Genomic DNA, 16739 nt, shown 5'->3' on the forward strand with positions numbered 1-16739 from the left:
CTCATTTGCATAAAGTTAATCAGGCTGTTGATTGTGGCCTGTGGAATGTTGTCCCACTCCTCTTCAATGGCTGTGCAAAATTCCTGGATATTGGGGGGAACTGGAACAAGCTGTGGTACACGGCGATCCAGACCATCCCAAACATGCTCAAAGGGTGACATGTCTGGTGAGTATGCAGGCCATGGAAGAATTGGGACATTTTCAGCATGTTCAATTGTGTACAGATCCTTGTGACATGGGGCTGTGCATCATCATGATGAAACATAAGGTGATGGAGGTGGAAGAATGGCAGGACAATGGGCCTCAGGATCTTGTTATGGCATCTCTGTGCATTCAAACTGCCATCGATAAAATGCAATTGTGTTATTTGTTTGTAGCTTATGGCATCTCATCCCATAACCCCGATACCACCATGGGGCACTCTGTTCACAACATTGACATCAGCAAACCGCACGCCCACACAACATAAATCTCTAAAACAACATTGGAGGCAGCTAATGGTAGAGAAATTAACATAACATTCTCTGGCAACAGCTCTGGTGGACATTCCTGCAGTTAGCATGCCAATTGCATGCTGTCTCAAGTTGAGACATCTGTGGCATTCTGTTGTGTGAAAAAACTGCAAATTTTAGAGTGGCATTTTTGGATTTGTTAGGGATCCCAATTAAACGCTGCCAAGCACCTCCTCAGCTACTCTTGTCCCCAGCACAAGGTGCACCTGTGTAATGATGATCATGCTATTTAATCAGATTCTTGGTATTTCCCCACCTGTCAGGTGGATGGATTATCTTGGCAAAGGAGAATTGCTCACTACCACCTACTGTACTGGTGTGTGAGGCCATTCACAGACTACATACATTAAATTCATTGATACAGTAATTAATACAAAATTTCCCTGCCAAGTATTAGCCCGCTCTAAAAAATGTGAGGGAAAATGTTCTTGGTTCTTACAGGTGACTGACCTCCTCAGACCAATTGGCAGTACGCCCAGAACATTGTTCTGGGAACCAAAAGGGATATCTCAGTTTCAAGGTCTCAGCTTGGAGAGAAGAAGCCTTGAGGTATTAGTCGGTCACATGCAGGAACCAAATGTTAATGATTAATTAATTATTAATAAGCTAAATCATGCAAATATAACTTGTCTGTGTAAGCAGTACATAGGACAACTAACGGGACTTCCCCGGCAGAGCTCCCGACCGACGTGTACTATGGTGCTTTTAAGTTTGTTGGAACCTCTCCAGCTTGCTGATAAAAAATAATTATTCATTTAAGTTTGACTTTGAGTCCCTTCGTGGCGATTTTCCACGACAAAAATCCACCACCCCATTCCACTATTTAACCCTATCTAGTCCTACGCCATACCACTACCACTCAACACCCCCTGCAGCTGTTCTGCAGTAAATCCTCGCAATCCCAAGTACTTCTCTGCCGCTGCCACCACAGCCTCTATTTTCTGGGATAGAGAAATGCAGTACAATTGACAACCATTGCTATAAATGCTAAAAAGCCCACCTTACTGAAGCACATATTCTTCCCATCACTCCCTCTTGGTCTCTGCCTACTCACAGGAATCCTCTCAAGATCCCTCACCCTGTACCCATCTTCCTCTACCACTGGTCCATCTTCCTCTACTGTGGTCCTCTGTAGCTCAGCTGGTAGAGCACGGCGCTTGTAACGCTAAGGTAGTGGGTTCGATCCCCGGGACCAGCCATACACACAATTTTTTTTAACAAATTATGCACGCATGACTGTAAGTCGCTTTGGATAAAAGCGTCTGCTAAATGGCATATTATTATTTATTATTATTACTCTCTTCACTGCTTCGGCATACAACACTTTCTGTACTACTGTAACCCTGGCAACCTCAATCTGCCTTTCTCTCACCTGACACCTCAGATCTCCAGCCCGTTAGCACCCCCACAACTAACACACAGAACATTCTCCACCCATACCACCCATTTCTTCATCTCATGCCCTCCTGCACACTTGTCACATTTAGGCATCTCACGTCTACACACTGCTGCAACAGGCCCATAAACTTCACCCCTAAAACACGAGGCCCGAACTCGGAGTTCCTCACCACAGTTAATTCATCCTCACTTCGTCACTTTCACTTTCCTCCTGTAGCTCTTCTAAAAGTTCTGTGTGATCTTCCATTCCATATTCACTCAAAACATATTCCACTTTTCTCCTTTGTCCTTGTCCACCATCTTCTCCTTCATCAGATCTTCCAGAAGGTTTGTGCATCCCCCACTGCAATCCCCATTCCACTTTTTTTCTTGTCCGCCATCTTACAACGTGTCTCAGCTCATCCACACCCCACTAGCTTCAGGTAGCTGCACACCAATGGAGTACCACAGTATAAATCATATTACCCATAAAACCTAGCAGTCAAACAGGGAAATGGTTCCAATAATTTTTCCACCATTCATTTTTCCCATAGAGGATTTTAGAAACACTTAAAATAAGGGCTGTGTTTCGTGTAGGCTTACCCTGGCGTGGAGTTTTGATAACCGTGTGAATCTCTCTAGGACAAGGTGACATTTATCAATATATTCGCCTATGTTTAGCCAAAAAAAATGAAATGGTAATTAGCTGCTAATGTGGCTATCATAAAGAACTACAAATGCCATGATGATCTGGACAAAATTGCCGAATAGAGTCAAAGGTAAGGATCTCTGGGTTAACCATCTAATGTTAGCTAAATGTAGTAATGAATAAATAGGCTACATTTATTTAAAATGGTCAATTCTGTGAACTGTCTTGTACAAGTTTTAAATTGCCACAATACCTGTTAGCAAAGTTGTCAGCTAGAGATGACGTGCTGGAGCTTGCAGTGATTTGTTGTTTTGCATGATGTCTACTTTGATGATAATTAGAGTTTTATAATCTGAGAGGAAATAGAGCCAAATATATTGATAAAAGTCACTAGGGTAAGCCTACACGAAACACAGCCCTTATTTTAAGTGTTTCTAAAATGAATAAAAAGGAACAATTATCGGAACGAACCATTTCCCTGTTTGACCGCTAGGTTTTATAACACCTAAGGACAAACTTCTAGGTCCACTTTTGGATATGTACAGTGCATTCGGAAAGTATTCAGACCCTTGACTGTTCCCACAATTTGTTACGTTACAGACTTACTCTGAAATGGATTAAAGAAAAAAAATCCTCATCAATCTACACACAATACCCCATAATGACAAAGTGAAAACAGGTCCTTAGAGATTTTTTCAAATGTATTAAAAATGAAACCGCAAAAATATATTGTTTACATAAGTATTCACACCCTTTGCTATGAGACTCGAAATTGAGCTCAGGTGGATCCTGTTTCCATTGATCATCCTTGAGATGTTTCTAAAACTTAATTGGAGTCCAACTGTGGTAAATTCAATTGATTGGAGATGATTTGTAAAGTCACACAACTGTCTATATAGGTGACCAAGAACATGATGGTCACTCTGACAGAGCTCCAGAGTTCCTCTATGGAAATGGGAGAACCTTCCAGAAGGACAACCATCTCTGCAGCACTCCACCAATCAGGCCTTTATGGTAGAGTGGCCAGACGGAAGCCACTCCTCAGCAAAAGGCACATGACAGCCCGCTTGGAGTTTGCCAAAAGGCACCTAAAGGACTCGGACCATGAGAAAAAAGATTATCTGGTCTGATGAAACCAAGATTGAACTTCTTGGCCTGAATGACAAGCATCACGTCTGGAGGAAACCTGGCACCATCCTTATGGTGAAGCATGGTGGTGGAAGCATTATGCTGCAGGGATGTTGTTCAGCAGCAGGGACTGGGAGCCTAGTCAGGATCAAGGGAAAGATGATTGGAGCAAAGTACAGAGAGATCCTTGATGAAAACCTGCTCCAGTGTGCTCAGGACCTCAAGACCAGGTCGAAGGTTCACCTTCCAACAGGACAACGACCCTAAGCACACAGCCAAGACAAAGCAGGAGTGGCTTCGGGACAAGTCTCTGAATGTCCTTGAGTGGCCCAGCCAGAGCCGGGACTTAAACCCAATCAAACATCTCTGGAGACCTGAAAATAGCTGTGCAGCGACGCACCCCATCCAACCTGACAGAGCTTGAGAGGATTTGCAGAGAGGAATGGGAGAAACTACCCAAATACAGGTGTACCAAGCTTGTAGCATCATACCCATTAAGACTTTGGCTGTAATCACTACCAAAGGTGCTTAAACAAAGTACTGAGTAAAGGGTCTGAATACTTATGTAAATGTGATTGTTCAGTTGTTTTTTTTGCAACACTTGATAAAAACCTGTTTTTGCTTTGTCATTATGGGGTATTGTGTGTAGATTGATGAGGGGGAAAAACAATGTAATACATTTTACAATATGGCTGTAACGTAACAAAATGTCGAAAAAGTAAAGGGGTCTGAATACTTTCCGAATGCACTGTATATAGACAGGTGTGTGCCTTTCCAAATCATGTCCAACAAACTTAATTAGATAGAACCTGCTCTTACCACGAGAAAAAGATTTCTCAATCATCTCCTCCTCTTCTTCGTCTTTAATGTTGACATTCAGCTCCAGTGTTTGACTGCAGTCTTCCAGCTTCACTGATGCCATCTCTGGATCCTGCAGTAAACTGGGCTCCACTGTAACAATCAGGACCCAGTGACTGTAGGTTTGGACTCAGTGTGGAAGGAGAGAGGCAGGCTGGGTTTGTCCTCACTGTTGATGTTAACCTGTCTCCTGAGTGGCGCAGTGGTCTAAGGCACTGCATCGCAGTGCTAACTGTGCCACTAGAGATCCTGGTTCGAATCCAGGCTCTGTACCGGGAGACTCATGGGCGGCGCACAATTGGCCCAGCGTCGTCCAGGGTAGGGGAAGGAATGGCCGGCAGGGATGTAGCTCAGTTGATAGAGCATGGCGTTTGCAACGCCAGGGTTGTGGGTTCGATTCCCACGGGGGGCCAGTATAAAAAAAAATATGTATTCACTAACTGTAAGTCGCTCTGGATAAGAGCGTCTGCTAAATGACTAAAAATGTAAAAAATGTAAAAAATGTTAACCGGCCTCAGACTTATCTGAATCGGCCAGTAGTAATAAAGAGAAGCGGACACAAAAGTTATTGTCTTAAAAGTTCTGGCACTTTCTTTATTCTCTAAAAATATTTTCACTTTTTTCTTGTTCAATTATCTAATTCAGTGCTTGAATTGGACTGAAATAGGTGCTAATACTCATTTTGGGTGCCGGTACTGTTTATATTAAGGTGCAGGAGCTCCACAATACTTTTGAGCTAATACCTAACCTATAGTAGATCAACGCATAAATGACTCAAAAACAATTTAGTACAAGGTTACAGTTTGTTTTAGACAGCACTGTGTGCTAATTTCCTGAATAACCTTGTCTTCACTGTATTACTTCAATCAAAAAACAATTGTATTTCCTGTTCACACCATAGCAACATTTATTGATAGAGACAGAAACTACTGAATGTGTCTGAATATTAGTACACACGTAGAAAACTGATAATCATTACATTCAGCTTCAAAACAGTAGTGCGACCGTGAAATTGTCTCTATCTGATGCACCCGCACTGTCCTCACTGAAGTCCGTTGACGCTGACCGAGAGGACGCCGCCATTTTACCAGCTTGTGAATTTTACACAAAACCAATAATATGCTAAACGAACTCAGAAATCTCAAATAAATTGATTATTTATGAAATTACCTTGAGAAAATTATGTACATCCACTCAGACAAACCCAAAATCTCTAGCTATGTGACTTGTAAAATAGTTTTTATCAAGTTCTTTCACTCACTCGGTTTGACACAAAAAATAACACATCAAACCTTTACCAAACGTGATAATACCTTAACGGATGTGTTAACAAGCATTGTATGACATGTTCTTTCGACATTAGAAAGTTTAAACGTGCTATTACATACCTGTAGTAATAAATAGAAACGGACACAAAGGTTATCTTCTTGACTGCACAGTTCTGCCGCTTTTTTTTATTGTGAAGAACATGGGATGGGCGCGCCTGCCGGAACTTCCTGTTCCCCCACTACCACCGTGCATTCTGGGATCCTTGGGACGGCCATACCAGTGTTGCCAACTCATTTTCAGCTGAAATTGATAGAGCCAGGTCGACTTGTTGCTAAATGTTGCTCAATAACGTTGTGATGTTTTTTTTGTTTTTTGTTTTTTTTAGTCATTTATCCAGAGCGACTTACAGGAGCAAGTAGGGTTAAGTGCCTTGCTCAAGGGCACATCGACAGATTTTTCACCTAGTTGGCTCGGGGATTAAAACCAGCGACCTTTCGGTTACTGGCACAACGCTCTTAACCACTAAGCTACCTGCCTCCCCCTGCCTGTTATTGCGTGATGAAGACATTACGTAATAACGTAAAATTGGGTCATTATGTGAAATAATTACTAAAATTGACTGGCCATCTCGGCAACAAATATGATTTGACATTTGTTAGTTTAGATTTGTTTGTTTATTATCACATATTTGTATTAGTAATATAAACACAACACATTTTATTACATTTTAGTCATTTAGCAGACGCTCTTATCCAGAGCAACTTACAGTTAGTGAATACATGTTTTTTTATTTTTTTTATACTGGCCCCCCGTGGGAATCGAACCCACAACCCTGGCGTTGCAAACGCCATGCTCTATCAACTGAGCTACATCCCTGCCGGCCATTCCTTCCCCTACCCTGGACGACGCTGGGCCAATTGTGCGCCGCCCATGAGTCTCCCGGTACAGAGCCTGGATTCGAACCAGGATCTCTAGTGGCACAGTTAGCACTGCGATGCAGTGCCTTAGACCACTGCGCCACTCAGGACACTGATGATCAGATATTTTTATTTTTAAACATAACACATTTAATTATTGAACAATTACACATTACATATTATTGAACAATTACATTTGATTTATTTTCTTATTAACTAGTAAACCTACACATTCTGAACAATTATAGTCTCAAGCAGTGTATTGGTTGTTAGTTAACATGCTACCTGACTGATCAACAATTATAGGTACAAGCCTAATAACAAGGTATATATGATATCTTATTGAACAAGCAACTTAACTCAAATAATGATGTGTGCGCTAGGCATCTCTCTCCAGCTCTCTCCAGGTTGTTGTGCTGCTTGGGTGGCCTGCTGCTGCCTGTGCACGAGCTGAGCGCCTGCTGCTGACGTCACTCACAATGCACTTTTGCAGCCAGGCACGTGTGTTGTGACTGAGTGTGTGACAGAGAAAATCGTTTTTGTGTCATTTAGAGAGAAAATGTGTGCATTTTAGCGTTTTAGTCACTTTTCAAAAGTTGCTAAAAGTTCCGAATAAGTTTTTTAAAGTAGTTAAATGTGTTGCTAGGTGCTGTTTGAAAGAAAAGTTGCCAGGGTAGTCTGAAAAGTAGCTAAATCTAGCAACAAAATTGCTAAATTGGCATCACTGGGCCCTACCCCATTACATGAGAACAGAGTATCTGCCGCTGCCTCCTCCAGGACACTTCTACTTTGCATAGAGTTGATCAATCTGTTGATAGTTTATTTTTTAACCTTTATTTAGATAGGCAAGTCAGTTAAGAACAAATTCTTATTTACAATGACTGCCTACACCAGCCAAACCCGGACAACGCTGGGCCAATTGTGCGCTGCCCTGTGGGACTCCCAATCACGGCCGGTTGTGATAGCCTGGAATCTAAGTCACTGCATCTCAAGCACTGAGATGCAGTGCCTTAGACCGCTGAGCCCCTCGGGAGCCTGAGGAATGTTGTCTCATTCCTCTTCAGTGGCTGTGTGAAGTTGCTGTATATTGTCAGGAACTGGAACAAGCTGTGGTACACGTCGATCCAGCCCTCCCAAACATGCTCAATGGGTGACATGTCTGGTGAGTATGCTGGACATGGAAGAACTGGGACATTTTCAGCCTCCAGGAATTGTGTACAGATCCTTGTGACATTGGGCCGTGCATTATCATGCTGAAACATGACGTGATGTCGGCAGGACAATGGGCCTCAGGATCTTGTCATGGTACCATTGATAAAATGCAATTTTGTTCCTTCTCCGTAGCTTATGCCTGCCGATAACATAACCCTGACACGAACATGGGGTACTGTGTTCACGACATTGACATCAGCAAACCACACGCCCACACAACGCCATACACAGTGGTCACCAGTTGTGAGGCTGGTTGGGCATACTGCCAAATTCTCTAAAACAAAGTTGGAGGTGGCTTATGGTAGAGAAATTACATTAAATTATCTGGCAACAGCTCTGGTGGTCATTCCTGCAGTCAGCATGCCAATTGCATGCTCCCTCAAAACTTGAGACATCTGTGGCATTGTCAGTGGTAGAAAAAGCCCCCAATTGTCATACTTGAGTAAAAGTAAAGATACCTTAATAAGAAATGACTCAAGTAAAACTGAAATACACCCAGTAAAATACTACTTGAGTAAAAGTCTATAAGTATGTGGTTTTAAATATACTTAAGTATCAAAAGTAAATGTAATTGCTAAAATATACTTTATTATCAAAAGTCAAAGTAAACGTATAAATAATTTCAAATTCCTAATTTTAAGTAAACCAGACGACACCATTTTATTTTTAAAATTGTATTTATGGATAGCCAGGGGCACACCAACACTGAGATTTTCTCTTGATAATTACGTGAATTTGACAATTTTTCTGTCCTAAGCATTCAAAATGTAACAAGTACTTTTAGGTGTCAGGGAAAATGTATGGAGTAAAAAGTACATCATTTTCTTTTGGAATGTAGTGAAGTAAAAGTTGTCAAAAGTAGAAATAGTAAAGTAAAGTACAGATACCCAAAAAACGACTTAAGTAGTACTTTAAAGTATTTTTACTTAAGTACTTTACACCACTGGGCATTGTGTTGTGTGACAAAACTTCACATTTTAGATTATTTATTTTTTAACGGGGTATCTTACAGTGAGGGAGAAAAGTATTTGATTCCCTGCTGATTTTGTACGTTTGCCCACTGACAAAGAAATGATCAGTCTATAATTTTAATGGTAGGTTTATTTGAACAGTGAGGGTGTCAGCTTCCTGCCTCCTGTTTGTCTCCGGGCCTCTAGAGGTCATCTGTGTTCCCCTCTGCCTTAGTTCTTCCTCGTGTGTCCTTATTAGCTTTATCCAGGTCACCTGTGCCTTGTTTCCCCTAGAGTATTTTAGCTGTGTTTTTTCCCCTTGTTCCTCACTTGGTTTTTGAGTCCTGGCTATGTGTCTCCTGCTGTGTCCCACAGAGTCTTTCCGAGTAAGCTTTTCTAAGTTATCTTTATTTTGTTTTTCTCCCCTCGTGGAGTTATTTTGTTTTGTCCTCCTGTTTTGTTTACTGTACCTCTGTTAGTATACCTCTTTCTGAGAATAACTTTTGTTGGATTATTTTTTGAAGTGCAAAGAAATACCTTTTTTTATATTAAATCTACTTTGCCTGGAGTATTGCCTTGGGTGTTTCGTTTGGGTCCTACTATACCTCCTCTGTGGCTTAGTGGTAGAACACCCAACTCTCCACATCTGAGACCTGAGTTCAAGCCCAGCTTGTGACAGAAAAACCAAGTCAATCATGGTCTCAGAAACACTCAGTTCCAAGGACCTGTTGGCGGTGATCGCTCGACATGAGGCATCTTTCCAGCGCCATGAAGCCGTTCTCAGCCGACAGGAAGAGCTGATGGCTAGTCATTCTCAACTCCTGGCCGATATGATGAGTTCCCTCCGCCAGCTCTTTGAACGCCTCCCTGGTCCGTCCCCTTACTCCAGGTCACCCCCCAGTGACGACAGGCCTTCTCCATCGGCGGAGCCCCGACTACCACCTCCCAAGCCCTTTTCTGGGGATCCAAGCTCTTGCCAGGGTTCCCTCACCCAATGCTCCCTCACCTTCGAGCTCCAACCCTCAAGTTTTCCCACAGACCGTTCCAAGATTGCCTACATCATTACCCTTCTTTCAGACAAGGCGCTCTCCTGGGCCTCTGCGGTGTGGCAGTCCCAGGAGGCCTGTTGTGACTCCTACGCTGCATTTGTAGAAGAGTTCAAGCGGGTGTTCGATCATCCTGTCAGTGGGCGGGAAGCTTCCGAGCGCCTACTGTCTCTCCGTCAGGTCCCCAGAGCACGGCAGATTTTTTCATTGAATTCCGGACCATAGCAGCAAGGAGCGGATGGAATGATGAAGCGCTGAGGGTCTGTTTTCAGGGAGGGTTATCTGAGCCCCTTCAAGATGAGTTAGCCACCCGAGAACCAGCTGGGGATCTCGAGGTCCCTCATAGCCTTGGCCATCCGCCTGGACAATCGTCTAAGAGAGCGGAGAACGGCTCGCCGCCAGGTGTCTCAGTCCCAAGTTCCTCTGAGCAGCTCTGTTTCTCCTGTTTGGGCTCCGTCATTCAGAGCTTCCCCGGCTCCTGAACTGCTCCAGGATTCCCCGGAGAACATGCAGTTAGGCCGTTCCAGGCTTTCTCCCAACGAAAGGGAACGTCGCATGAGGGAGCGTCGGTGCCTCTACTGCGGGGTTGCCGGCCACTTTCGCTCCACTTGCCCCGAGCTTTCGGGAAACGCCTGTCCCCGCCTAGCTACAGGAGGGCTGTGATGGGGAAAATTAGAGCTCCTCCTATTAACGCTGTCTTAGCTATTCCAGCCACTCTGTCCTGGAAGGGCCACCAGCATCGGGTCCAGGCAATGATCGATTCCGGTGCCGCAGGTGATTTCCTGGATTTAACCTTGGCTAAGGAACTTAAGATCCCTACCCAACTACTTCCTCAACCCCAGGCAGTTACAGCCTTAGATGGCAGACCTCTGGAACCAGGAAAGGTTACAGAGGCGACTCAGTCCCTGCGACTTACCATCTTTCAACACCAGCAGGAGGAGACCTTCTATCTCATTGACTCCCCGAGTATCCTATTATCCTGGGTCACCCTTGGCTATGCAGACATAATCCCCAGATCGACTGGCCTACTGGCACCATTCTAAGCTGGGGTCCCACTTGCCAACTCACCTGCATGCTTCAGAGTCCCTCAGCCCCTAGTACCCAGTTTCAAGAGTCTGTTGACGTCTCCCGAGTCCCCAGTGTTTACCATCGGTTCAAGGCAGTGTTCAGCAAGTCCCGGGCTACTTCCTTACCGCCTCACCGCACGTATGACTGTGCCATTGATCTACTCCCTGGTTGCTGCCCTCCTAGAGGTCGGATCTTTTCCTTATCCTCCCCGAGCACTCAGCTATGGACACCTACATTAAGGAGTCCTTGGCAGCCGGTCTCATCTGTGCCTCTACTTCCCCGGCTGGGGCGGGCTTCTTTTTTGTTGAAAAGAAAGACGGGGGTCTTAGGCCTTGTATTGATTACCGGGGACTCAACAAGATCACGGTTCGGAATCGAACCCCCTTCCTCTCATGGCCACTGCTTTTGAGCTGCTTCAAGGGGCTTCCATTTTTACTAAACTGGATCTCCGCAATGCTTACCATCTCGTGCGGATCCGGCCAGGAGACGAATGGAAGACGGCATTCAACACGCCCACGGGGCACTATGAATATCGGGTGATGCCGTTCGGGCTCACCAATGCCCCCGCAGTATTCCAAGCCCTGATTAATGATGTTCTCCGGGATATGCTTAATCTGTTCGTCTTCGTGTACCTGGACGATATCCTCATCTTCTCGAGGTCACTGAAGGAGCATGAGGGGCATGTTAGCAGGGTTCTCCAGAGGCTCCTTGACAATCACCTCTACGTTAAACCTGAGAAGTGTGAATTTCATGTTTCCCAGACTCAGTTTCTCGGGTTTATTGTCACTCCCGGCCACCTAGAGATGGATCCCAAGAAGGTCAAAGCGGTCCACAGCTGGCCCACACCTGCCACGGTCAAGGAGGTTCAACGGTTCATTGGCTTTTCTAACTTCTATCGGAAGTTCATTAAGAATTTCAGCTCTGTGGTAGTCCCCTTGACGACGCTTACCAAGGGAGGAGGGACCAAGATTCACTGGGGTCCGGAAGCAGCAGGGGCCTTCGAGGATCTCAAGCGCCGCTTCACTTCTGCTCCGATTCTGGTGATCCCTGACCCAGAAAGGCCTTTCGTGGTGGAGGTGGACGCCTCAGAGGTGGGGGTGGGAGCCGTCCTGTCACAGAGGGGTGAGGATGGGAGATTACACCCTTGTGCCTTCATGTCTCGCCGCCTGTCTGAGGCCGAGCGCAACTACCACGTGGGGGATCGAGAGTTGCTTGCGGTAAAACTGGCCTTGGAAGAGTGGCGCCATTGGCTTGAGGGGGCTCAGCATCCTTTCCAGGTTCTCACAGACCACAAGAACCTGGAATATCTCCAACAGGCAAAGCGGATGAACCCTCGGCAAGCACGATGGTCCCTTTTTTTTAATCGATTCCAGTTTCTCCTGTCTTACAGACCTGGCACCAAGAACGTCAAGCCGGATGCCCTGTCTCGAGCCTATTCTCCCGAGGTACAAGAGAAGCCCTTGGCATCGATTATTCCGAGGTCTAGGATCGTCGCACCTCTTCAGTGGGAACTAGAAAGAGGGGTACGAGAGGCCCCTTGTCCATGAGCCCGATCCAGGCGTGTGGTCCTGCCGGACGCCTGTACGTTCCTCTCTCTGTTCGGGCCCGCGTCTTGCAGTGGGGTCATGAGTCGCCCTTGACATGCCATCCGGGTAGTGCTCGCACACTGGAATTCCTCCAGCGGCGGTTTTGGTGGCCGTCCATCAAGAAGGACGTGCAGGTCTATGTTGGGGCCTGCCCTGTGTGCAACCAGGGAAAGTCGACACGTCAGCGACCCCAGGGACTGCTCCATCCCTTACCTGTTCCTCGCAGGCCATGGTCACACCTTTCTCTGGACTTTGTTACGGGACTTCCTCCATCCCAGGGCAACACAGTCATCCTAGTGGTTGTAGACCGGTTCTCTAAGGCTGCCCGGTTTATTCCCCTGCCCAAGCTGCCCTCGGCCAAGGAGACTGCTGAGCTCCTCATGAACCATGTCTTCCGGATATTTGGAATTCCCCTGGACGTTGTCTCCGACCGAGGTCCCCAATTCTCGTCCCGGTTTTGGGGGGCCTTCTGCAGGCTTATTGGGGCCACAGCCAGCCTATCGTCTGGGTTCCATCCAGAGTCTAATGGCCAAACGGAACGGATTAATCAGGATCTGGAGCCCACCCTGCGGTGTATGGCGGCCAGTAATCCCACGTCTTGGGCCATCTATATCATTTGGGCTGAATATGCCCACAACACCCTCCAGTCCTCAGCCACCGGATTGTCCCCCTTCGAATGCCAGTTCGGATACACCCCTCCATTATTTCCAGAGGAAGAGGCGCAAGTTGGTGTTCCCTCGGCCCAGCGCTTTGTCCAATGCTGTAGGCGGACCTGGAAGAAGGCCAGGCGTACCCTCCTTCGGACCTCCCAGAGATACCAAAGTCAGGCTAATCGCCGCCGCCGGATGCCCCTAGTTTCCGAGCTGGTCAGAGAGTTTGGTTGGCCACCAAGAACCTGCCCCTCCGGGTCGAATCCAAGAAGCTTTCCCAGAAATACATCGGCCCTTTCCGCATAGCAAGAAAAGTTAACCCTGTTTCTTATCGTTTGGTTCTCCCTCGCTCCCTTAGAATTAACCCCACTTTCCATGTTTCACTACTAAAACCTGTCTTGTCTTCTCCCTTTGCCCCCACGCAGACCCCGCCACCTCCCAGGATCATTGACGGCCAGCCAGCCTACACAGTGCGCCGGATACTGGACTCCCGGAGGGTCCAGAACTCTCAGCAGTATCTGGTGGACTGGGAGGGCTACGGGCCAGAGGAGCGCTCCTGGGTTCCAGCCAAGGACATCCTGGACCCAGGTTTGATCCGAGAGTTTCGCACCCTGAGGCCAGGGTGTTCTGGAAGGAACGTCAGGAGTCGTTCCTAGAGGAGGGGGTCCTGTCAGCTTCCTGCCTCCTGTTTGTCTCCGGGCCTCTAGAGGTCATCTGTGTTCCCCTCTGCCTTAGTTCTTCCTCGTGTGTCCTTATTAGCTTTATCCAGGTCACCTGTGCCTTGTTTCCCCTAGAGTATTTTAGCTGTGTTTTTTCCCCTTGTTCCTCACTTGGTTTTTGAGTCCTGGCTATGTGTCTCCTGCTGTGTCCCACAGAGTCTTTCCGAGTAAGCTTTTCTAAGTTATCTTTATTTTGTTTTTCTCCCCTCGTGGAGTTATTTTGTTTTGTCCTCCTGTTTTGTTTACTGTACCTCTGTTAGTATACCTCTTTCTGAGAATAACTTTTGTTGGATTATTTTTTGAAGTGCAAAGAAATACCTTTTTTTATATTAAATCTACTTTGCCTGGAGTATTGCCTTGGGTGTTTCGTTTGGGTCCTACTATACCTCCTCTGTGGCTTAGGGGTAGAACACCCAACTCTCCACATCTGAGACCTGAGTTCAAGCCCAGCTTGTGACAGAGGGACAGAATAACAACGAAAATCTTATATATCCCAGCTTTACATTGGGTGGAAGATAGGCTTACCCTGGCGTAACGTCTTGATAACAGTGTAAATCTCTCTAGGACAAGGTGACTTTGATCAATATATTCACCTGCATTTACCCCCCAAAAATGAAACGCTAATTAGCTGCTAATGTGGCTATCCTAGTAACTTCAAGAGCCAGTGTCTTTGAAAAGACCCTACAACAAGGTACATAATGGTTCAAGTCTGATAAACAAGCCTACTTTCTCAAAGTTCTTTTCCTACCAACTGTATGGGATGAACAGGAAAATCTGTTAAGTGTGTACTATAAATGTGGTAACGGTTTGACATCTGTGATATTCTCTGAAGTTGCAGATGCAGAGGACTTGAGGCCATGTGCCACCTCAAGCCAGAGCGACAGTAAGTGTCTGGTTGTAGTTTTAGGGTAAACAATTAGTTTTAGGGTAAACAATTGAATTGTATGAAGTATTATAGCTTTACAAACCTTTCAAAGCCATTCAAAATAATACAATTACCATCATAGTTTTGCATATTAGCTTATTTAAAGTCATTTCACTACTTTGTGCATACTGTTAGAACTTTCCAAATAGTTGTGGTGCTGTGTATGGGTGAAACTTGTATTTACAACAGTAGTGAAATCACCATATTCTTCTGGGGTAAAACACAAGTGTGATGCCATGTTTGTAAATATCTGTATGGATTTGCCATCAAACTAAAAGCATAATAAATAAATAAATTATGCTTAGCATTTATTTTTGTTGGGATTCATTAACCTTCGAACTGAGCTCCTGACTGACATCCCTTCACGTTTGGTTCTGTGCCAGTTTCAAAAGCAAAGTATGTCTTCATGTTTTTCCTTCTGTTTTCTCAGTTAGTCCAAGTGGCAGCCAGGAAGAAGCTGGCCAAGACAGAGCATCAGAATCAGGTTTCTTTAGCCATCAAGATATTGATCTCGAAATCGTAAATGTAGAAAGTTTAAATAACAGCATGATTTGTTCTTCTATTTTAGACCAAGAGCTGCCATCCCTGCTTGATGAGCCTGTGGCTTCTGAGATGCCTGCTGGATACATTAAAGGTACAGTGGGGAAAAAAAGTATTTAGTCAGCCACCAATTGTGCAAGTTCTCCCACTTCAAAAGATGAGAGAGGCCTGTAATTTCCATCATAGGTACACGTCAACTATGACAGACAAATTGAGGGAAAAAAAAATCAGAAAATCACATTGTAGGATTTTTTATGAATTTATTTGCAAATTATGGTGGAAAATAAGTATTTGGTCACCTACAAACAAGCAAGATTTCTGGCTCTCACAGACCTGTAACTTCTTCTTTAAGAGGCTCCTCTGTCCTCCACTCGTTACCTGTATTAATGGCACCTGTTTGAACTTGTTATCAGTATAAAAGACACCTGTCCACAACCTCAAACAGTCACACTCCAAACTCCACTATGGCCAAGACCAAAGAGCTGTCAAAGGACACCAGAAACAAAATTGTAGACCTGCACCAGGCTGGGAAGACTGAATCTGCAATTGGTAAGCAGCTTGGTTTGAAGAAATCAACTGTGGGAGCAATTATTAGGAAATGGAAGACATACAAGACCACTGATAATCTCCCTCGATCTGGGGGATCGCAAGATCTCACCCCATGGGGTCAAAATGATCACAAGAACGGTGAGCAAAAATCCCAGAACCACACGGGGGGACTTAGTGAATGACCTGCAGAGAACTGGCACCAAAGTAACAAAGCCTACCATCAGTAACACACTACGCCGCCAGGGACTCAAATCCTGCAGTGCCAGACGTGTCCCCCTGCTTAAGCCAGTACATGTCCAGGCCCGTCTGAAGTTTGCTAGAGTGCATTTGGATGATCCAGAAGAGGATTGGGAGAATGTCATATGGTCAGATGAAACCAAAATATAACTTTTTGGTAAAAACTCAACTCGTCGTGTTTGGAGGACAAAGAATGCTGAGTTGCATCCAAAGAACACCATACCTACTGTGAAGCATGGGGGTGGAAACATCATGCTTTGGGGCTGTTTTTCTGCAAAGGGACCAGGACGACTGATCCGTGTAAAGGAAAGAATGAATGGGGCCATGTATCGTGAGATTTTGAGTGAAAACCTCCTTCCATCAGCAAGGGCATTGAAGATGAAATGTGGCTGGGTCTTTCAGCATGACAATGATCCCAAACACACCGCCCGGGCAACGAAGGAGTGGCTTCGTAAGAAGCATTTCAAGGTCCTGGAGTGGCCTAGCCAGTCTCCAGATCTCAACCCCATAGAAAATCTTTGGAGGGAGTTGAAAGTCCGTGTTGCCC

At 45.4% G+C, this 16739-nt stretch overlaps 1 long non-coding RNA gene across 1 annotated transcript; it reads left to right on the forward strand.

Moving 5' to 3' along the window:
* Window positions 1-14516: 14516 nt before the first annotated feature.
* On the forward strand, window positions 14517-15502 carry LOC121563301. Its single transcript, XR_006659943.1, has 3 exons — window positions 14517-14824; window positions 15297-15350; window positions 15435-15502. It is a non-coding gene; the product is annotated as an uncharacterized LOC121563301 (long non-coding RNA).
* Window positions 15503-16739: the final 1237 nt, after the last annotated feature.

This window comes from Coregonus clupeaformis, unplaced genomic scaffold (assembly GCF_020615455.1).
Source record: "Coregonus clupeaformis isolate EN_2021a unplaced genomic scaffold, ASM2061545v1 scaf2029, whole genome shotgun sequence".
Taxonomy (NCBI): domain Eukaryota; kingdom Metazoa; phylum Chordata; class Actinopteri; order Salmoniformes; family Salmonidae; genus Coregonus; species Coregonus clupeaformis.